General features: G+C 47.8%; 1 protein-coding gene across 2 annotated transcripts in view; it reads right to left on the bottom strand.

Moving 5' to 3' along the window:
• LOC115091745 (ankyrin repeat domain-containing protein 50-like) overlaps positions 1 to 18,217 on the bottom strand; it is a 92,144-nt gene extending 73,927 nt beyond the window's left edge. Inside the window, exons 1-3 of one of the 2 annotated variants that reach the window (XM_029601919.1) lie at positions 18,087 to 18,211; positions 8,711 to 8,832; positions 8,422 to 8,481 (exon numbers count right to left, since the gene is read on the bottom strand). The gene's annotated coding sequence lies outside the window, so the exon portion shown is untranslated. Of the gene's footprint in view, positions 1 to 8,421; positions 8,482 to 8,710; positions 8,833 to 18,086 lie in introns of both variants that reach the window. The other variant, XM_029601920.1, reaches the window with a different exon arrangement.
• Positions 18,218 to 23,186: the final 4,969 nt, after the last annotated feature.

The following is a 23,186-nucleotide window of genomic DNA, read 5'->3' as shown; positions in this document are numbered from 1 at the left end:
CCTGCTATTGCTGTACAGAGCTCCACCCCCACACAGTTCTGCTAATGCACCTCATTCCTGCTCTGCACCTCATTCCTGCTATTGCTGTACTGAGCTCCACCCCCACACAGCTCTGCCAATGCACCTCATTCCTGCTCTGCACCATCTCCTGCTATTGCTGTACAGAGCTCCACCCCTCAAAGCTCTGCCAATGCACCTCATTCCTGCTCTGCACCATCTCCTGCTATACAGAGCTCCACCCCCTCACAGCTCTGCCAATGCACCTCATTCCTGCTCTGCACCATCTCCTGCTATAACAGTACTCAGACCTCCCATACTCAGGCATGCACCCGCAGGCTGTCTGTACTTTTCTCAGTATTTTCGGGGGTGATGCAGCTCTCTACAGCCAGGAACCCTGCAAATAACTTCCCTAAAGGCTTCTACAGAGGAAAGCAGACAAAGTCGCCGCATCTGAAACACTCCTACTAGCATTAACAGATAATATACTAAGAGGGTTCGATAACGGTAAACAATATATTCTGATATTACTAGATTTATCTGCAGCTTTTGACACAGTGAATCACATAATACTAATCAAAAGGCTTGAAGAAATAGGTCTGCAAGACAAAACAATCAAATGGTTTAAATCATATCTAAATAACAGAACCTTTCAAGTTCAAATTAAAAACACGCTATCCGACAAGATTACCCTGAAAACTGGAGTCCCACAAGGATCAGCACTATCTGCTACGCTGTTTAACATATATCTTCTGCCACTATTTCATCTCCTCGCTGGACTTGGAATCACACACAACATCTACGCTGACGACATCCAGTTAATCTTACCAATTGATGAAACTATGGAAAAAACAATAGGCTTAGCCATGATGTACCTTGAAATAATAAAACAACTTCTAAACCAAATGGAGCTAATAACCAACATTGATAAAAACCAAATTTATACACTTAGAAAGGAAAAGCATGAACAGTACACAAACCCCAATATTTCTCAATAACAACCAACAAATTGACTTAGCAAAGAAAGTTCGCAATCTCAGAGTAATAATTGACAATGAACTAAGCCTCAAACAACACGTATCAATAAAGGTTAAGGAAGGATATGCTAAACTCATGATACTAAGAAAACTCAAACCATTACTATCATTACCACATTTCCGTACTGTGCTTCAATCGCTGATTTTCGCCAGCACAGACTATTGTAATGCCTTGCTACTAGGCCTACCCAACACTACAGTAAGACCCCTACAGATTTTACAAAACGCTGCTGCAAGAATTCTCACTGGAAAAAACAAAAGAGATCACATAACAGATAGGCTCGCCACCCTACATTGGCTTCCCATAGAACAAAGAATACAGTTCAAAGCACTGTGCCTAATACACAAACTCATCCACGACGATAAAGCAGAACGGCTGAACGCAGCACTTAGAGTACAGGTCCCACACAGAAATCTAAGGTCAGCAAACAGAGCACTCCTTCCCATTCCTTCTGTGAAAACCGCAAGACTGACCCAAGTGAGGGAGCGAGCTCTGGCTCTAGCCGGTCCCATATTATGGAACTCCATGCCCCTTGACCTTAGACTGCAGAGCAATCATAAACTTTTCAAAACACAGCTCAAACCCTGGCTTTACATACAAGCCTTCAAGAAAGAAAACTGATGCGGGCAATGAAGTAAAAGTTATGAGGCATAAAGCACCGAATGCCTAATTTTATAAATCTTTACTGAATTATTTCAACATTTTTTTTAACTGTAGGCAACCTTCAGGACATATTGCTATGAAACACTTAATCCCCCTAATAAACGCCTTATTGTTACCGAATACTACTGGCACCACCTATGTAATGTACGACTCATATATTTTTTTACTGGTGCCCTATTGTAAACCGTTGTGTTGGTGAATAACTTAATGACGGTATATAAAAACTATTAAATAAAATAAATAAAAATATCTCAAAAAAGATATAATTGAGATGAAGAAGGTACAGAGAAGGGCAATCAAAATGATAAAGGGGATGGAACAGCTCCCCTATGAGGAAAGGCTGAAGAGGTTAGGGCTGTTCAGCTTGGAGAAGAGACGGCTGAGGGGGGATATGATAGAGGTGTTTAAAATCATGAGAGGTCTTGAACGAGTAGATGTGAATCGGTTATTTACTCTTTCGAATAATAGAAGGACTAGGGGGCATTCCATGAAGTTAGCAAGTAGCACATTTAAGACTAATCGGAGAAAGTTCTTTTTCACTCAATGCACAATAAAGCTCTGGAATTTGTTGCCAGAGGATGTGGTTAGTGCAGTTAGTGTAGCTGGGTTCAAAAAAGGTTTGGATAAGTTCTTGGAGGAGAAGTCCATTAACGGCTATTAATTAAGTTTACTTAGGGAATAGCCACTGTTATTAATTGCATCAGTAGCATGGGATCTTCTTAGTGTTTGGGTAATTGCCAGGTTCTTGTGGCCTGGATTGGCCTCTGTTGGAAACAGGATGCTGGGCTTGATGGACTCTTGGTCGGACCCAGCATGGCAATTTCTTATGTTCTTATGTCTTCCAAACATGGTCCTTCCCCGAGGCAACATCAGAAGTGTTCTGCAGCCATTGCTCCCTCTTCCATTCCGATACCTTTACTGGCAGAACAATTGTACAGGTGCTGCCAAAGTAACGCACAGGGTGATGGGAAGAAAAGGAGGGAAAGATTTACGAAATGATAATAGTAAAGTTACAGGCTCTGATCTCTGGATTTTGCACAGCACAGGAGGAAATGCAGTGCTGTTTCTCCTTCTCCAGTGCTGCAATGCAGGCAGATCCTGGCTTCTTGTGCTTCCCAGTTCACTAAATGTCTGCCTCTTTCTAGTTCTAGACTGTGGTCACTTATCCTGCATTGGGTGGGGGTCTGCCTGTGTTTTATGGGTGTGACTGAGGGGAGGGATTCTGCTAGCGTGGATTTTATGGGTAGGGGTCTATAGCAGTCCGGCTAGCTCTGTTTTCCCCAGTAAGTGGCGTACTGGTGTTCTAGGGCACATTGTTAATATTTGCATTGCTGCCTTTTCCTATGCCGAATTGTAGTTTGACTCCAGGTGTCAGTGCTGGATTTGTACAACAGGTTTGCTACATAGGCACTGTGTTCCTCCAGGGTTTTGTGTTTCACAGAGAGCCTGAAAGCAGACAGAGAGTTTGTGTTGCAGTTGCTGAGACAACACTAGAATATTAATATATATTTTTTTTTAATTATTTGATAGCATTATTTAACCAATCCTCTTATATGACAATGAGATTTGGAGTCTGTACAGAATGGGACAGAACCCAGATAGAAATCCTGCACCCCCAGCTCTAACACTCCCTGTCCTCAGAAACTCCCCTAATACTGGGTGCAGACCAGGATTAGGAGCTTCCCCTTACTACTCACCATGCAACCAAGAATATTCACATTCTGGTGTCACCTCAGTAACAGAGACACAAACTCTCTCCAATACCAGCACTCTGTGACACAACACCACACCCTGCACCCCCAGCTCTGTAACACTCCCTGTCCTCAGAAACTCCCCTAATACTGGGTGCAGAGCAGAATTAGGAGCTTCCCCTTACTACTCACCATGCAGCAATGAATATTCACATTCTGATGTCACCTCAGTAACAGAGACACAAACTCCCTCCAGTACCAGCACTCTGTGACACAACACCACATCCTGCACCCCAGCTCTGTAACACTGCACATCCAATACTGATTAGGTAAATGTACCATCGGGACACGCTAGAGAGATAACGTTCCTGGATGGAATAAATGATAGCTTTATGGAGCAATTGGTTCAGGAACAGACGAGAGAGGGAGCAATTTTAAATCTAATTCTCAGTGGAGCACAGGACTTGGTGAGAGAGGTAACGGTGGTGGGGCCGCTTGGCAATTGTGATCATAATATGATCAAATTTGATTTAATGACTGGAAAAGGAACAGTGTGCAAATCCACGGCTCTCGTGCTAAACTTTCAAAAGGAAAACTTTGATAAAATGAGAAAAATTGTTAGAAAAAAACTGAAAGGAGCAGCTACAAAAGTAAAAAGTGTGCAAGAGGCGTGGTCATTGTTAAAAAATACCATTCTAGAAGCACAGTCCAGATGTATTCCACACATTAAGAAAGGTGGAAAGAAGGCAAAACGATTACCAGCATGGTTAAAAGGGGAGGTGAAAGAAGCTATTTTAGCCAAAAGATCTTCATTCAAAAATTGGAAGAAGGATCCAACAGAAGAAAATAGGATAAAGCATAAACATTGGCAAGTTAAATGTAAGACATTGATAAGACAGGCTAAGAGAGAATTTGAAAAGAAGTTGGCTGTAGAGGCAAAAACTCACAGTAAAAACTTTTTTAAATATATCCGAAGCAGAAAGCCTGTGAGGGAGTCAGTTGGACCGTTAGATGATTGAGGGGTTAAAGGGGCACTTAGAGAAGATAAGGCCATCGCGGAAAGATTAAATGATTTCTTTGCTTCGGTGTTTACTGAAGAGGATGTTGGGGAGGTACCCATAATGGAGAAGGTTTTCATGGGTAATGATTCAGATGGACTGAACCAAATCACGGTGAACCTAGAAGATGTGGTAGGCCTGATTGACAAACTGAAGAGTAGTAAATCACCTGGACCGGATGGTAATCACCCCAGAGTTCTGAAGGAACTAAAAAATGAAATTTCAGACCTATTAGTAAAAATTTGTAACTTATCATTAAAATCATCCATTGTACCTGAAGACTGGAGGATAGCAAATGTAACCCCAATATTTAAAAAGGGCTCCAGGGGCGATCCGGGAAACTACAGACCGGTTAGCCTGACTTCAGTGCCAGGAAAAATAGTGGGAAGTGTTCTAAACATCAAAATCACTGAACATACAGAAAGACATGGTTTAATGGAACAAAGTCAGCATGGCTTTACCCAGGGCAAGTCTTGCCTCACAAATCTATTAACTCCTTCAAAAAAGTGAAGCAAACATGTGGATAAAGGTGAACCAGTAGATGAGGTGTACTTGGATTTTCAGAAGGCGTTTGACAAAGTTCCTCATGTTGCGTCCTTTAGTCCTAGACAGCTTCGCCCTGTTTGCCTCACCTTATTCACGGCTCCTCCCGCTCACCTGGGAAAGATGGCTACCGCCGCGTCTACAAGCCGACCTCTCTGGCGTCCCCAGAACGGCTATGGTGCAGCATTCCACCATTGTTCCTCCCAGGCACCTACTAGGGTGCGCGCAACCCACGTCTTTGTACCACCCTTGAGGCGAACAGAGGGCATTCCCTCATGCTGACATCACGCCATCCGGGTATATTACCTTCACTAATTTGCTAGTTCGTTGAGTTAGTAAGGACTCAAATCCGTTCCTGTCTATGCTTCTCTGCCGCCGCAGGAAGCTCTCTTTGCCCTTCGGGATAACCACTAACTTGAATACTCGCTCCTCAGGAGCCCTCTGCTTTATTTCAGGTGCCTTACAAGGAACAGGTACTCGCTCCTCGAGGGCCTGCTCTCCCTGCCTCGGTGCCTGTACCTTCTACAAAATACCTGGTGGAATCGCATTCTACAGCCAACACCTAGTGAGTAATCTAACTCTCAGTCTCTCTCATCCACAGTATCTCCTCGCTGGGAGACCTGCTGCGGAACCTCTTGACATCATCAAGGAGAGAAGAGCTCCCTCTGCCGAGGTCCCTGAGACTGCAACCACAGACTGCCTCACTACTGCCACCTCTGGTGGAGATCTGCAAGCTGACTAATAAAGAACTCTTGTGTTTGTGTAGTACGAGTCTAGCCCAGTGCTGTGGCTACTCATGGGGCTCCTCCCCATGGGCATGGTCATCTCCACAGCACCCAAGGATCCAAACACACAAACCATAACACCTCATGAGAGGCTTCTAAGAAAACTAAAAAGTCATGGGATAGGTGGCGATGTCCTTTCGTGGATTACAAACTGGTTAAAAGACAGGAAACAGAGAGTAGGATTAAATGGTCATTTTTCTCAGTGGAAAAGAGTAAACAGTGGAGTGCCTCAGGGATCTGTACTTGGACCGGTGCTTTTCAATATATTTATAAATGATCTGGAAAGAAATACGATGAGTGAGGTAATCAAATTTGCAGATGACACAAAATTGTTCAGAGTAGTTAAATCACAAGCAGATTGTGATAAATTGCAGGAAGACCTTGTGAGGCTGGAAAATTGGGCATCAAAATGTCAGATGAAATTTAATGTGGACAAGTGCAAGGTGATGCATATAGGGAAAAATAACCCATGTTAGGTTCCATATTAGGTGCTACAACCCAAGAAAGAGATCTAGGCGTCATAGTGGATAATACATTGAAATCGTCGGCTCAGTGTGCTGCGGCAGTCAAAAAAGCAAACAGAATGTTGGGAATTATTAGAAAGGGAATGGTGAATAAAACGGAAAATGTCATAATGCCTCTGTATCGCTCCATGGTGAGACCGCACCTTGAATACTGTGTACAATTCTGGTCACCGCATCTCAAAAAAGATATAATTGCGATGGAGAAGGTACAGAGAAGGGCGACCAAAATGATAAAGGGAATGGAACAGCTCCCCTATGAGGAAAGACTAAAGAGGTTAGGACTTTTCCGCTTGGAGAAGAGACGGCTGAGGGGGGATATGATAGAGGTGTTTAAGATCATGAGAGGTCTTGAACGAGTAGATGTGAATCAGTTATTTACTCTTTCGGATAGTAGAAAGACTAGGGGGCACTCCATGAAGTTAGCATGGGGCACATTTAAAACTAATCGGAGAAAGTTCTTTTTCACTCAACGCACAATTAAACTCTGGAATTTGTTACCAGAGGAGGAGGTTAGTGCAGTTAGTGTAGCTGTGTTTAAAAAAAGGTTTGGATAAGTTCTTGGAGGAGAAGTCCATGAACTGCTATTAATCAAGTTTACTTAGGGAATATCCACTGCTATTAATTGCATCAGTAGCATGGGATCTTCTTAGTGTCTGGGTAATTGCCAGGTTCTTGTGGCCTGGATTGGCCACTGTTGGAAACAGGATGCTGGGCTTGATGGACTCTTGGTCTGACCCAGCATGGCAAGTTCTTATGTTCACAGAAACTCCCCTATTAATGGGTGCAGAGCAGAATTAGGAGCTTCCCCTTACTATTCAGCATGCAAAGAATATTCAGTCTGGTGTCACCTCAGTAACAGAGACACAAACTCCTTCCAGTACCAGGCATTCTGTGAATTAGAAAACCCTGGAAAAACACTCAGCAGGTATGTAGCAAACCTGCCCTACCAATTCAGCACTAACACCCAGAAGTCAAACAACTGCAACCCACCATATGAAAAGGCAGCAATGAAAATATTACAATGTGCCCTAGAACACCAATACACCTCCTATTGGAAAACTGAGCAAGCTGGACTGTTACACAGAAACCACACACTGGCAGAGTCCCTCACCTCAGTGACAAATGCAAAAACACAGGGAGACCCCCCCACCCAGTGCAGGATAAGGGACCACAGACCAGAAACAGAAAGATGCAGACCGAAGCTGAGCTGGAAACCCCAGGAAGCCACTGGAGATATGGAAACAGAAGGGCCTTTCCTCCTGCGCTGTGCACAATACTTTCCGTAAGCTGTAACTTTACTGTTATGATGATTTTTATTAGAACCATTCTGTTTATTACTTTTGTAACACATGTAATAAACGGATCTGAATCTGACGGGAGAGAGGTATTCTGTGGACACGAATCTGTCTCCCCTCCCCCTCCTCTGAGGAAGGCCGAGGAAGCACGGCTGCGTACCTGGAACAGGTGTGCTCTGACGACAGATCACGTGGATGAGCCTCTCAGTGCCCACGTGCGCCAGGCCTGTTCCTTTCTATTATTCAGCTTAGCCAGGAGGGGGGGGGAGAGAGAGAGAACGCTTCAGAGATGTGCACGGTTGTCTGGGGAGAACACCTGCTACAGGTAAGCGACTTTGCTTTCTCTGATTCACACAAGTGGGACTCCCCGGCCAAGGGCGAAATTCAGTAACAACAGGAACCATTAACGGGCAGAAATGGTGATTTCTGGGGAAAAGCCCTTCCTCTGATGATTTGGGGTTTTTTTGACACCCAAAATAATAAAATGTGCCCTAAGAGGCACGGAGATGAAGTCTACCCCTGAAAGAGATGGCAGAGAACGGAGAGTCCAAGTCCACCATCCTGCAGGCGGCCACGTCCAGACAGCAACGGAGCGCGAGCTCGTGGCCTGAAATCCACGTCGCGGATCTGAGACGGGCAGCACCGCTGCCTCAGGCGGCTCTGCCACTGCTCAAGGACATGCAAACCGTGCATTTTCCTGAAACATTAACAGCTCGCACGGACATCAGGGACAAGCGCGCTGAAGAATCGACGACGACAATTTCAGCGTTTGAAAAAGTAAGAGAAATGACAGCCAGAAAAGTAAGGGGAAGCTTGGGCCTGCTCACCTCTGCCCTCACTGGGACAGCGCTCTCCTCAGCGCCGAGCTACGCAGTCCAGGCGACGTCCTGTAACAGGAGAAAAAAAAAAAAAAGACTGATGAATTCTTACCTCCCCTTTCTTTTGGAAAAGAACTGATCTTTGTAAGCTAATGTGACCTAACGAATCACGGGGGAGGGGGATAGAAACGTGCATATAATGCAGCTCGGGAAATGAGGTTTTTCACTCATCGACATAATCCTCGGAAGCCAGCTGCTAACCTACAGATGGAAGGGCAAGTCCTGCAGTCTCATTTACCTTGGATACGAGCTCCACGGACGGCAGCGGGGCTTCCGTATTCATCCTGCCGTCTCGCTGCCGATCAGCTGTGATCCCCACTGTCAGCCAGCAACGGAAAAATCCCCGTTTCCTGCAACGAGCTGGAAGAGGAATCAGTAAAGTCGCTGATACAGTGGGGGCTTTGTATTTCCAATCGGACACATTTCTTTTACATAACTGTAGGACAGACATTCTACCGAAAGCATAATTACTGAAAGCTGGCATCCACTTTCGGATGCTGATTTTGAAAGCCAGAAAAGGCCCTGCCCGCGCGGTGCAGATTGGATGAGATAATGTGCAGAATCTGGAGGAACCGGTCCAACCTTCCCCCAGCCCCCGTGCATCAGATTCCTAAAATCTCACGCCGGAGAGTGGTGCACGTCGGGGCTTCCCCACGGCATTCAAATTCCAGCATTTTGGCTACAGAATCTGTGATTATCTACGAACACGCTGGGTGCAGTGCAAGTGCCACCAGGAAATAAAAGAGTGGGAAGATGTAGCAGAGAAATATTCTGAGCAGTTTTTGGCTGCTAGAGAATGCGCTCTTATCAGATGGACTGTGGGAAGGGGGCCAGACCCTGTCCCTCTGGAGGGTTAATGTTTAGCACACTTCAAATATATAATTCTCACAAGCTATCCCTGAACGCATTCAAACTCCACAAGCTGCATTATTAATCAACTTTGCCCGCATTTTCAGCAGCTTTAGGAAATTCTCTGGCACTTCCTGTCCACGCTATCATCATCTTCTGCTTATTGTACATCAGGGAGGCAATAACCCAACGATTTCACATGAGTAAATGCACGTGTACCGGCGAGGTGAAGGCCCTCCAGAGAATGGGTAAAAGTGTGTGTGTGCGTGCGTGCGAGAGTGCACGCGCGTGTGAGTGTGGCGCTGGAAGCGTCCTGCAGCCTCCTCGAGCCGGCAGCTCTTACAGAGGCTGAGAGGCGCTGTGGCCAGCGTCCGTGATACCCAACAGGTTCTGTCGGGATCTTTGGGGCTTTCAGACCCAGCACAGTGCAGGCAGGAGGGTCCCCCTTGGAGTCTGGCCCTTCCCGTGATTTGAAATGCTGGGGGAGGGGAGAGGTGGGGGTCAGGTGCGCCAGTGCTAATATTTCCAGGGACCGGGGCAACCCGCCTCCCACTCTTCGGCAGCATTTGCCCCCTGGGTAAATGGGGGGGGGGGTATTATGCACCCTACATAAACCTTACAGCCTTGAGTACCCACCCCCAGCCCTCACCCACACACAAGTGAAAAATACGCATTTATAGTAATAGATTTCACATGAAAAAGGACATTCAAAGTACAGTTTTCTGAGGTTACAATATCGCTTACAGCAATGCGTATCTTATATTTATATGCATTACTACGGTGCCAGTGAGGAAACTGCAAAAAAGACACTTGCAACCTATATGGTGTTAGGCCTATTGTAAAGTATGCTGGGTATGGACTCAACTCTAGGAAAGCCATGAAAAAAATGATTTATAAGTGACAACACAGTCAACTTTTCATGCCAAAACATCACTAACTGCCAGCACTCAAACAGTAACAGCCATAGCTGCAGATATTACACCAGGCCCTAAAACACCAATACACCTCCTATTAGGACAGACCAAGCCAGGCTGCCAGGGATCCGTAACACAGAAGCTGCAGGCTGCCAGGGTAGCTAACCTCAGTCACACATGCGGTATCAGACAGACCCCCACCAAAGAGAGAGAAAAAAGAAAAGAAACCTTACAGAACAAAGAGAAAAGTGCAGACAAAACCTGAACTGAAACCACAATAAGCCACTTTCTGTACGCAGTGCAACAATAAAAACAGAAAATCAGAAATATAAAACATCAGCCATAATAGTAAAACCACACTCATAGAAAGGAGAAATATTTCTAAACAGCAGACACATTAAACAACAACAATTGAAATGAGTAAAGATAAACGTTTTCTGCTCTCCATACAAGGACTCTTGATTTCCAGTCACCCTGCGATGGTCCTGGATTATTGGAGGGAGGGGGATGTACTCTCTAACACACACACACCCACACCCACACACCCTCTCATACACACAGGTGTGCCCACACACACACCCTCTCATACACACAGGCGCGCCCACACACACACACCCTCTCATACACACAGGCGCGCCCACACACACACACCCTCTCATACACACAGGCGCGCCCACACACACACACCCCCTCTCATACACACAGGCGCGCCCACACACACACACACACACCCCCTCTCATACACACACACACAGGCGCGCACACATACCCTCTCATAAACACAGGCGCGCGCGCGCGCACACACACACACACACTCACACTCACTCTCTCTTCTCCCCTCTGGAACGCACAGGCAGCAGCGGCCTTTACCTTCAGCGCTCAAGCTGACATTGCTCCCGCTCCTTCCTGCCAGCCGCAGCGACTGCACCTCCTTCTCCACACCTGCATGGGCTCAAGTGAGAAGTTCCTCTCCCAGGCCAGGGAAGAAGAGGAATTGCAATCCTGCCACTACTGTGCCACCCCCAAAACTGTGGCACTCTAGGCAGCCACCTTCCCCTTCCACTAGCCCTGCACTCTCTCCCACCTCATTAACAGCAGCTTCCCTTCCTACTCCCCCACCTTCTCTTCCCACTCCGTACCCTGGCTTTCCTCTCTTCCCGTCCTACTCCCTCACCCCGTCTTTTTCCTCTTCCCTTCCTACTCCCTCACCCCGTCTTTTTCCTCTCTTCCCTTCCTACTCCACCTTCTCTTCCCACTCACCCCAGTCCTTTTCCTCCTCTCTCTTCTCGTCCCTCCCATTCACCCTCCTTTTCTTCCCTTCCCACTCACCCCCCAGTTCTGTTCCTCTTCTCCCACTCTTTGCTTCCCTCCCACTAACCCTCCTCCTCTTCCCACTCACCCACCCCGTCTTTTTCCTCTCTTCCCTCCCCCACTCACGCCTCCCATCCCCTCCCCTTCTCACTCACCTCCTCCCTTCCAAGTCACCCCCTCCCCCGCCCTTCATTTCCTTGTGCCCTGCGGGGTGTGGGATCCTCATGGGCAGTTCATCTTCTAGCGCCGCACTGGGACATCATCCTCCAACGGTGGCGGCGCCGCAGAGATCTTCTTCCTGCCCGTGGGGGTGTGGGAACGGTGCGGTCACATTATCACCCCACGCTGTTGGTATCTTAGATTCGAATGCGAGGTGAGGTGCCCACCGCAGGGGTGTTTTGGAGGGGGGGGGGAAAAATCGGCAGCCGCCTCACCTCACCTAACAATAGAGTCACCCCTGATGTGAAAATGACCTGCTGACCTTTCATAGCACAGGGAACCGGGGTTTAACTTTCCAAGCTGGGTCAGTTTAAGAAAAAAAAAAGTCTTAAGAACACAGGGATCCATATTCACTGCTCTCTGTCCAGCTAAGTTTGGGTTTGACTGGACAAGTGGCAGGATTTGAACCTTGCACTGCGGTAGGGGGGGGGTCACCACTAAGCTGGGTAAGGGAGGGGAAGGTGGAGCTCCACCCTGGCACCATTTCTCCTCCTGACTTAGCTGGATAAGCAGGGATATTCAGCTGTCCCAACGTTAGCCGCATAAACGTATCCGGGTAACTCTAAGATAGCTGAGAACGTTCAGTGCATCTCTCAGCCAGGTTAGCCAGATAGGCTTATGTGGCTTTCTTCAGCAGCAGGACAGCAGACTTACAGAATCTGAAAGCAGACAAGGACCATACCCCCCTCATCTCAGGCTCTCCTCTGCACTTATCCCAGGCTTCCTTGACTTCTGTCTTACAATATTTTACACTTTTCACCCCAGACAGCTCAAACACATAAGACATTGATTTTTAAAAAAAGTGTTGCATGCTCTCGGAGCCTGGGACGACACGTGTAAAATATTCCCCTTCACACAGATCTTCCCAGGCTACATGGACTGAGTTTTGCTTTAGCTAGGACGTATTGCAACCACCGTTCTACCTACGACACTATGTCCTGGCCATGTTCGGGACGCACCGTCTCCCTTCTCTGGCGAATGAGAGGGGCTGCAAGGAAAGGCCATGAACCTTGCTTTAGATTTTATCTCCATTATAGATAAGAAACAGATGTCAGCTTGGAGTTAAGCACCCAATGTTTCAAATGTAAGGTCTGATTTCAGATTCTGAATTGTCAACTTTCAAAAAAAGCTCCAAGTATACAATTTCATCCTGTTCCATGGAAGAAAAAATGAAAATCTGGGAGGCCCATTCTACTCCCACCCCCATCCAAAATAATTCAAAATGTGTGTTTGGACCTTTGCGGTTAGTTTGAATACTTGGGCAATTAAGGCCGAATTAGCGAGGTCTTTTCCTATGAACACAGACTCAGGACCCAGGTGTGAGAAGTTTCTTACTCCGGGAGGAGCTGGCCTCAGTGACTGGCAGGGCAGAAGCAGCTTCACAGCCACATGCATCCACAGTCCCATCCCTACACCGTGCTACGGGAGGACACATGGCTCACAATCACGCACATGCACAGGGAGGGCTCTTCCTCCGCCCACCTGCCTTGTTACGGGTGACAGCAGGGCAAGGGAGGCCGGGAGCGGCCCTGCAGCAAGAAACCAGCATCCTACTTCTCACAGGAAAGCGCAAGGCTGACACAGGAGAGGCCCTCAGGAAGTGAGAGAGAGAGCAACGCAGTCATGGACTGGGTCACCTAAAGGTTCCCTGAGGAGAGAGAGGTGGGAAAGAGAGGGTGCACTCTATCTAATAATAATTTCCAAAAGCCCTGGCCTCAGACTACAAAGAAAGTCCAAATGAGACGAGCTCTGTCTCTGACAGCAGAACACCCTTTAGCAGGCCAAGAAAAGCTAACCTGCTAATAACAACTCAGATCCAAACTATCTGTACATTAGCAAATAGAGCGCGGGTAAAACGAAGTCATGAGATTCTTAATCATCTATTTTCAGTTTCATCAGATGCGTATTTTAAAACGCAGTTTGCACAGCTCAGTGCTAAAATCATCGAATAAGAAATCAGAACACAGAAAAAAATGATATATTATTACATCAAGCACTCTAGCATTAATAGGTGCTTGATGTAATAATATATTTTTTCTGTGTTCTGATTTCTTATTGGATGATTTTAGCACTGAGCTGTGCAAACTGCATCTGATGAAACTGAAAATAGATTATTAAGAATCTCATCACTTCGTTTTACCCGGTCTCTATTTGCTAGGACTCCTAGAAACTCCTAACCCAACTCATCCACACACAGCCAGGGCCCATCGCCAACAAGGGATCCCCCAACCGACCTCATCCACACATTGCCACAGCCCATCGCCACTGGGAAGACTCCCAACCCACCCCAGCAATACACACATCACCCATAAACAAGTACACTGCCAGGACAGTCACCTTACTTTTATACAACCAGCACAGAGCGCTAACAAAACCATGTTCAAGCAACACAGTCTCTACCAGAGTGAGCTGCTCAGCCTACTGAGAAGAGATGTAATGCTACTTAAGTTTTCCTTTTTACATTCTATATTTTTCAAAGAAAAAAAGGAGAGTGTGTAGCTCACTCTAGGTCACGCCCTTCAAAGGGTTACTTAATTAAAAGGACAGGCTGTATGTAGGTAGGGCTGAGTACTAGATCCAGCATAATTTGACTCTTACTGCAAGAGTCCTCTACTCCAGAGCACAGAGAGTCTCCAGCTGAGTGAGCTGCTGAGAGTTATTAAAGTCAAACAGGTCACTTAAATTCCTAACCTTGAAGATCATACAGTTTAGCACTTGATGGAATAAACACTATGTTAAGCATTGCCTACTCCCTTTAATAAATACATAAGGAAAAAGAAAAAAAAAGCCAAGACAGCAATCCGGCAGCAGAAGGGCAGCTCTGCAGTCCTTTGTACTGAGTGTCACATGTAAGAATATCTGTCAGGTGTGTGCAGCTGGTGCAAGGAGCTCCTAACTGTCCAAGAAGGAGCGCAAGCTCTGCAGTCCTTTGTACTGAGTGCTACAAGAATATCTGTCAGGTGTGTGCAGCTGGTGCAAGGAGCTCCTAACTGTCCAAGAAGGAGCCCAACCTCTGGAGTCCTTTGTACTGAGTGCTACAAGTAAGAATATCTGTCAGGTGTGTGCAGCTGGTGCATGGAGCTCCTAAGTGTCCAAGAAGGAGCGCAAGCTCTGCAGTCCTTTGTACTGAGTGCTACAAGTAAGAATATCTGTCAGGTGTGTGCAGCTGGTGCAAGGAGCTCCTAACTGTCCAAGAAGGAGCCCAACCTCTGGAGTCCTTTGTACTGAGTGCTACAAGTAAGAATATCTGTCAGGTGTGTGCAGCTGGTGCATGGAGCTCCTAACTGTCCAAGAAGGAGCGCAAGCTCTGCAGTCCTTTGTACTGAGTGCTACAAGTAAGAATATCTGTCAGGTGTGTGCAGCTGGTGCAAGGAGCTCCTAACTGTCCAAGAAGGAGCCCAACCTCTGGAGTCCTTTGTACTGAGTGCTACAAGTAAGAATATCTGTCAGGTGTGTGCAGCTGGTGCATGGAGCTCCTAACTGTCCAAGAAGGAGCGCAAGCTCTGCAGTCCTTTGTACTGAGTGCTACAAGTAAGAATATCTGTCAGGTGTGTGCAGCTGGTGCAAGGAGCTCCTAACTGTCCAAGAAGGAGCCCAACCTCTGGAGTCCTTTGTACTGAGTGCTACATGTAAGAATATCTGTCAGGTGTGTGCAGCTGGTGCAAGGAGCTCCTAACTGTCCAAGAAGGAGCCCAACCTCTGGAGTCCTTTGTACTGAGTGCTACAAGTAAGAATATCTGTCAGGTGTGTGCAGCTGGTGCAAGGAGCTCCTAACTGTCCAAGAAGGAGCCCAACCTCTGGAGTCCTTTGTACTGAGTGCTACAAGTAAGAATATCTGTCAGGTGTGTGCAGCTGGTGCATGGAGCTCCTAAGTGTCCAAGAAGGAGCGCAAGCTCTGCAGTCCTTTGTACTGAGTGTCACATGTAAGAATATCTGTCAGGTGTGTGCAGCTGGTGCATGGAGCTCCTAACTGTCCAAGAAGGAGCCCAACCTCTGGAGTCCTTTGTACTGAGTGCTACAAGTAAGAATATCTGTCAGGTGTGTGCAGCTGGTGCAAGGAGCTCCTAACTGTCCAAGAAGGAGCCCAACCTCTGGAGTCCTTTGTACTGAGTGCTACAAGTAAGAATATCTGTCAGGTGTGTGCAGCTGGTGCATGGAGCTCCTAACTGTCCAAGAAGGAGCGCAAGCTCTGCAGTCCTTTGTACTGAGTGCTACAAGTAAGAATATCTGTCAGGTGTGTGCAGCTGGTGCATGGAGCTCCTAACTGTCCAAGAAGGAGCGCAAGCTCTGCAGTCCTTTGTACTGAGTGCTACAAGTAAGAATATCTGTCAGGTGTGTGCAGCTGGAGCAAGGAGCTCCTAAGTGTCCAAGAAGGAGCGCAAGCTCTGCAGTCCTTTGTACTGAGTGCTACAAGTAAGAATATCTGTCAGGTGTGTGCAGCTGGAGCAAGGAGCTCCTAAGTGTCCAAGAAGGAGCGCAAGCTCTGCAGTCCTTTGAACTGAGTGTCACATGTAAGAATATCTGTCAGGTGTGTGCAGCTGGTGCAAGGAGCTCCTAAGTGTCCAAGAAGGAGCGCAAGCTCTGCAGTCCTTTGTACTGAGTGCTACAAGTAAGAATATCTGTCAGGTGTGTGCAGCTGGTGCAAGGAGCTCCTAAGTGTCCAAGAAGGAGCCCAACCTCTGCAGTCCTTTGTACTGAGTGTCACATGTAAGAATATCTGTCAGGTGTGTGCAGCTGGTGCAAGGAGCTCCTAACTGTCCAAGAAGGAGCGCAAGCTCTGCAGTCCTTTGTACTGAGTGTCACATGTAAGAATATCTGTCAGGTGTGTGCAGCTGGTGCAAGGAGCTCCTAACTGTCCAAGAAGGAGCCCAACCTCTGGAGTCCTTTGTACTGAGTGCTACAAGTAAGAATATCTGTCAGGTGTGTGCAGCTGGTGCAAGGAGCTCCTAAGTGTCCAAGAAGGAGCCCAACCTCTGGAGTCCTTTGTACTGAGTGCTACAAGTAAGAATATCTGTCAGGTGTGTGCAGCTGGTGCAAGGAGCTCCTAACTGTCCAAGAAGGAGCCCAACCTCTGGAGTCCTTTGTACTGAGTGCTACAAGTAAGAATATCTGTCAGGTGTGTGCAGCTGGTGCATGGAGCTCCTAAGTGTCCAAGAAGGAGCGCAAGCTCTGCAGTCCTTTGTACTGAGTGTCACATGTAAGAATATCTGTCAGGTGTGTGCAGCTGGTGCAAGGAGCTCCTAACTGTCCAAGAAGGAGCGCAAGCTCTGCAGTCCTTTGTACTGAGTGTCACATGTAAGAATATCTGTCAGGTGTGTGCAGCTGGTGCAAGGAGCTCCTAACTGTCCAAGAAGGAGCCCAACCTCTGGAGTCCTTTGTACTGAGTGCTACAAGTAAGAATATCTGTCAGGTGTGTGCAGCTGGTGCATGGAGCTCCTAAGTGTCCAAGAAGGAGCGCAAGCTCTGGAGTCCTTTGTACTGAGTGCTACAAGTAAGAATATCTGTCAGGTGTGTGCAGCTGGTGCAAGGAGCTCCTAACTGTCCAAGAAGGAGCGCAAGCTCTGGAGTCCTTTGTACTGAGTGCTACAAGTAAGAATATCTGTCAGGTGTGTGCAGCTGGTGCAAGGAGCTCCTAACTGTCCAAGAAGGAGCGCAAGCTCTGCAGTCCTTTGTACTGAGTGCTACAAGTAAGAATATCTGTCAGGTGTGTGCAGCTGGTGCAAGGAGCTCCTAACTGTCCAAGAAGGAGCCCAACCTCTGGAGTCCAGCCCTGGAGAAGATGAGGAAGCCAGGGAGCCGGCAGAGCAGCACTACCTGCACTCTGGCAGCATCCGTGCTACTTTGGGACAGCAAGGTCACCTTGGAGGGAGAGAAACCTGGGCACACCCCAGCTCAACCAGATCTGCCCTCCAGCTTCTCATAGTCCCATCCCCTTGCATGAATGAAAGAAGTGGAGAGGCAGTGGCCTTTTCTCAGAAACGCTGGGGGTCGATGCACACTGCCCCCTGAGAGCCATGGACTCCACCATCCTGTCCAGACCAACAGCCCCCCAAGCGGCGGCGGCGGCGGCGGCGGCGGCGGCGGAGGAGGATCCCCTCCCTCCCCCCTCAATCATCCACCGACAGTCCGCAGGACAGCCCCGCGGGACCCTCATCCCAGGAGATGTCACCATCCGTCCCACAGGACTTCCTGTCCGAAGCCAACAAGTCCATAAGCGGAGCCGCTCAGCAGGACGCGCCCGGTGAATAAGTTACAGACCTCCGAGCCCCCGTGCACGGAGCCGCCCACCCCCCGAAAAGCAGGGGAGAGGGCAGGGCTCACCTCCGCCGGGCTGCTGGAGAACCGGAACCGGACGGGGGCCGCCTCACTGCTGCTGCTCCGCTATTCTCGCCGCGGCACCAGCCCCGGTTTCATGGGAAGGGCGGCTGGGCCGTTTCTTCTTCCCGGAACAGGAAGTGACGCGCAGAGGGGGGCGGGGGAAGAAGAAAGATCCGAGCCGCGCGGCGGCGGCCCCCAAACAAAACCAGAAGCAGCCGGAACTCGGCCGGGAGACAGCAGCGGGAGCCTCCCGCGGAACATGGGATTTCTCCTTCTTGGCCGGAGGAGGAGGAGGAGGAGGCTGCAGCTACCATTTGTACTGGGAGCAGGAAGTGAGCGAGACAGAGAGAGCGCCAGCTTGTCTGTAAGTGAGAGCATGTATGTGTGACTGAGAGCCTGTCTGTAAGTGACAGCATGTATGTGTGACTGAGAGCCTGTCTGTGAGAGCATGTATGTGTGATTGAGAGCCTGTCTGTAAGTGAGAGCATGTATGTGTGATTGAGAGCCTGTCTGTAAGTGAGAGCATGTATGTGTGACTGAGAGCCTGTCTGTAAGTGAGAGCATGTATGTGTGACTGAGAGTGTGCGTGTGTAACTGTGACTGAGAGCATGTATGTGTGATTGAGAGCCTGTCTGTAAGTGAGAGCATGTATGTGTGACTGAGAGCCTGTCTGTAAGTGAGAGCATGTATGTGTGACTGAGAGTGTGCGTGTGTAACTGTGACTGAGAGCATGTATGTGTGATTGAGAGCCTGTCTGTAAGTGAGAGCATGTATGTGTGACTGAGAGCTTGTCTGTAAGTGAGAGCATGTATGTGTGACTGAGAGTGTGCGTGTGTAACTGTGACTGAGAGCATGTATGTGTGATTGAGAGCCTGTCTGTAAGTGAGAGCATGTATGTGTGACTGAGAGCCTGTCTGTAAGTGAGAGCATGTATGTGTGACTGAGAGTGTGCGTGTGTAACTGTGACTGAGAGCATGTATGTGTGATTGAGAGCCTGTCTGTAAGTGAGAGCATGTATGTGTGACTGAGAGCCTGTCTGTAAGTGAGAGCATGTATGTGTGATTGAGAGCCTGTCTGTAAGTGAGAGCATGTATGTGTGACTGAGAGCCTGTCTGTAAGTGAGAGCATGTATGTGTGACTGAGAGCCTGTCTGTAAGTGAGAGCATGTATGTGTGACTGAGAGCCTGTCTGTAAGTGAGAGCATGTATGTGTGACTGAGAGTGTGCGTGTGTAACTGTGACTGAGAGCATGTATGTGTGATTGAGAGCCTGTCTGTAAGTGAGAGCATGTATGTGTGACTGAGAGTGTGCGTGTGTAACTGTGACTGAGAGCATGTATGTGTGATTGAGAGCCTGTCTGTAAGTGAGAGCATGTATGTGTGATTGAGAGCCTGTCTGTAAGTGAGAGCATGTATGTGTGACTGAGAGCCTGTCTGTAAGTGAGAGCATGTATGTGTGATTGAGAGCCTGTCTGTAAGTGAGAGCATGTATGTGTGACTGAGAGCCTGTCTGTAAGTGAGAGCATGTATGTGTGACTGAGAGTGTGCGTGTGTAACTGTGACTGAGAGCATGTATGTGTGATTGAGAGCCTGTCTGTAAGTGAGAGCATGTATGTGTGATTGAGAGCCTGTCTGTAAGTGAGAGCATGTATGTGTGATTGAGAGCCTGTCTGTAAGTGAGAGCATGTATGTGTGACTGAGAGCCTGTCTGTAAGTGAGAGCATGTATGTGTGACTGAGAGTGTGCGTGTGTAACTGTGACTGAGAGCATGTATGTGTGATTGAGAGCCTGTCTGTAAGTGAGAGCATGTATGTGTGATTGAGAGCCTGTCTGTAAGTGAGAGCATGTATGTGTGACTGAGAGTGTGCGTGTGTAACTGTGACTGAGAGCATGTATGTGTGATTGAGAGCCTGTCTGTAAGTGAGAGCATGTATGTGTGATTGAGAGCCTGTCTGTAAGTGAGAGAATGTATGTGTGACTGAGAGTGTGCGTGTGTAACTGTGACTGAGAGCATGTATGTGTGATTGAGAGCCTGTCTGTAAGTGAGAGCATGTATGTGTGATTGAGAGCCTGTCTGTAAGTGAGAGCATGTATGTGTGATTGAGAGCCTGTCTGTAAGTGAGAGCATGTATGTGTGACTGAGAGTGTGCGTGTGTAACTGTGACTGAGAGCATGTATGTGTGATTGAGAGCCTGTCTGTAAGTGAGAGCATGTATGTGTGATTGAGAGTGTGCGTGTGTAACTGTGACTGAGAGCCTGTCTGTAAGTGAGAGCATGTATGTGTGACTGAGAGCCTGTCTGTAAGTGAGAGCATGTATGTGTGACTGAGAGCCTGTCTGTAAGTGAGAGCATGTATGTGTGACTGAGAGTGTGCGTGTGTAACTGTGACTGAGAGCCTGTCTGTAAGTGAGAGCATGTATGTGTGACTGAGAGTGTGCGTGTGTAACTGTGACTGAGAGCCTGTCTGTAAGTGAGAGCATGTATGTGTGATTGAGAGCCTGTCTGTAAGTGAGAGCATGTATGTGTGACTGAGAGTGTGCGTGTGTAACTGTGACCGAGAGCCTCTCTGAGAGTGAGAGCATGTACGTGTGATTGAGAGTGTGCGTGTGTAACTGTGAGTGAGAGCCTGTCTGTAAGTGAGAGCATGTATGTGTGATTGAGAGTGCGCGTGTGGAACTGTGACTGAGAGCCTGTCTGTAAGTGAGAGCATGTATGTGTGATTGAGAGCCTGTCTGTAAGTGAGAGCATGTCTGTAAGTGAGAGCATGTATGTGTGACTGAGAGTGTGCGTGCGTAACTGTGACTGAGAGCCTGTCTGTAAGTGAGAGCATGTATGTGTGACTGAGAGTGTGCGTGCGTAACTGTGACTGAGAGCCTGTCTGTAAGTGAGAGCATGTATGTGTGACTGAGAGTGTGCACGTGTAACTGTGACTGAGAGCCTGTCTGTAAGTGAGAGCATGTATGTGTGACTGAGAGTGTGCGTGTGTAACTGTGACTGAGAGCCTGTCTGTAAGTGAGAGCATGTATGTGTGACTGAGAGTGTGCGTGTGTAACTGTGAGTGAGAGCCTGTCTGTAAGTGAGAGCAGGTATGTGTGACTGAGAGTCTGCATGTGTAACTGTGACCGAGAGCCTCTCTGAGAGTGAGAGCATGTACGTGTGATTGAGAGTGTGCGTGTGTAACTGTGACTGAGAGCCTGTCTGTAAGTGAGAGCAGGTATGTGTGACTGAGAGTCTGCGTGTGTAACTGTGAGTGAGAGCCTGTCTGTAAGTGAGAGCATGTATGTGTGATTGAGAGTGCGCGTGTGGAACTGTGACTGAGAGCCTGTCTGTAAGTGAGAGCATGTATGTGTGACTGAGAGTGCGCGTGTGTAACTGTGGCTGAGAGCCTGTCTGTATGTGTGACTGAGAGTGTGCATGTGTAACTGTGACTGAGAGCCTGTCTGTAAGTCAGAGCATGTATGTGTGACTGAGAGTCTGCATGTGTAACTGTGAATGAGAGCCTGTGTGTAAGTGAGAGCATGTATGTGTGACTGAGAGTGTGCGTGTGTAACTGTGGCTGAGAGCCTGTGTGTAAGTGAGAGCAGGTATGTGTGACTGAGAGTGTGCGTGTGTAACTGTGATTGAGAGCCTGTCTGTAAGTGAGAGCAGGTATGTGTGATTGAGAGTATGCGTGTGTAACTGTGGCTGAGAGCCTGTCTGTAAGTGAGAGCATGTATGTGTGACAGAGTCTGCATGTGTAACTGTGAGTGAGAGCATGTATGTGTGATTGAGAGTCTGCATGTGTAACTGTGAGTGAGAGCCTGTGTGTAAGTGAGAGCATGTATGTGTGACTGAGAGTGTGCGTGTGTAACTGTGGCTGAGAGCCTGTGTGTAAGTGAGAGCAGGTATGTGTGACTGAGAGTGTGCGTGTGTAACTGTGACTGAGAGCCTGTGTGTAAGTGAGAGCAGGTATGTGTGATTGAGAGTGTGCGTGTGTAACTGTGGCTGAGAGCCTGTCTGTAAGTGAGAGCAGGTATGTGTGACTGAGAGTGTGCGTGTGTAACTGTGGCTGAGAGCCTGTCTGTAAGTGAGAGCAGGTATGTGTGGCTGAGAGTCTGCGTGTGTAACTGTGACTGAGAGCCTGTGTGTAAGTGAGAGCAGGTATGTGTGATTGAGAGTGTGCGTGTGTAACTGTGACTGAGAGCCTGTCTGTAAGTGAGAGCATGTATGTGTGATTGAGAGTGTGCGTGTGTAACTGTGGCTGAGAGCCTGTCTGTAAGTGAGAGCAGGTATGTGTGATTGAGAGTGTGCGGGTGTAACTGTGACTGAGAGCCTGTCTGTAAGTGAGAGCAGGTATGTGTGATTGAGAGTGTGCGTGTGTAACTGTGACTGAGAGCCTGTCTGTAAGTGAGAGCAGGTATGTGTGATTGAGAGTGTGCGTGTGTAACTGTGACTGAGAGCCTGTCTGTAAGTGAGAGCAGGTATGTGTGATTGAGAGTGTGCGTGTGTAACTGTGACTGAGAGCCTGTCTGTAAGTGAGAGCAGGTATGTGTGATTGAGAGTGTGCGTGTGTAACTGTGACTGAGAGCCTGTCTGTAAGTGAGAGAATGTATGTGTGACTGAGTGTGTGCACGTGTAACTGTGAGTGAGAGCCTGTCTGTAAGTGAGAGCATGTATGTGTGATTGAGAGTGTGCTCGTGTAACTGTGACTGAGAGCCTGTCTGTAAGTGAGAGCAGGTATGTGTGATTGAGAGTGTGCTCGTGTAACTGTGACTGAGAGCCTGTCTGTAAGTGAGAGCAGGTATGTGTGATTGAGAGTGTGCGTGTGTAACTGTGACTGAGAGCCTGTATGTAAGTGAAAGATTGTATGTGTGATTGAGGGTGCACATGTGTAACTGTGACTGAGAAGGTAGACGAGGTAGAAAGAAGGGAAAGAATGCCGGGCCAAAAGTATCGAAGAACATAATTAATTGGGTTTGAGATTTCTTGTGCCTCGCAAGTGTGGTTGGGCATTTCGATCCCTCGCAGTACGGTTCCTTACTGGCCTATGCAGACAGTATATTGGGCGCCTTTAAGGACTATGAAGGTTGGGTGTGGCTCAACTACGACGAGAAGTTCAGGGACAA

This window comes from Rhinatrema bivittatum, chromosome 5, assembly GCF_901001135.1.
Source record: "Rhinatrema bivittatum chromosome 5, aRhiBiv1.1, whole genome shotgun sequence".
NCBI lineage: Eukaryota > Metazoa > Chordata > Amphibia > Gymnophiona > Rhinatrematidae > Rhinatrema > Rhinatrema bivittatum.
This window is presented reverse-complemented; position numbering and strand designations above follow the sequence as displayed.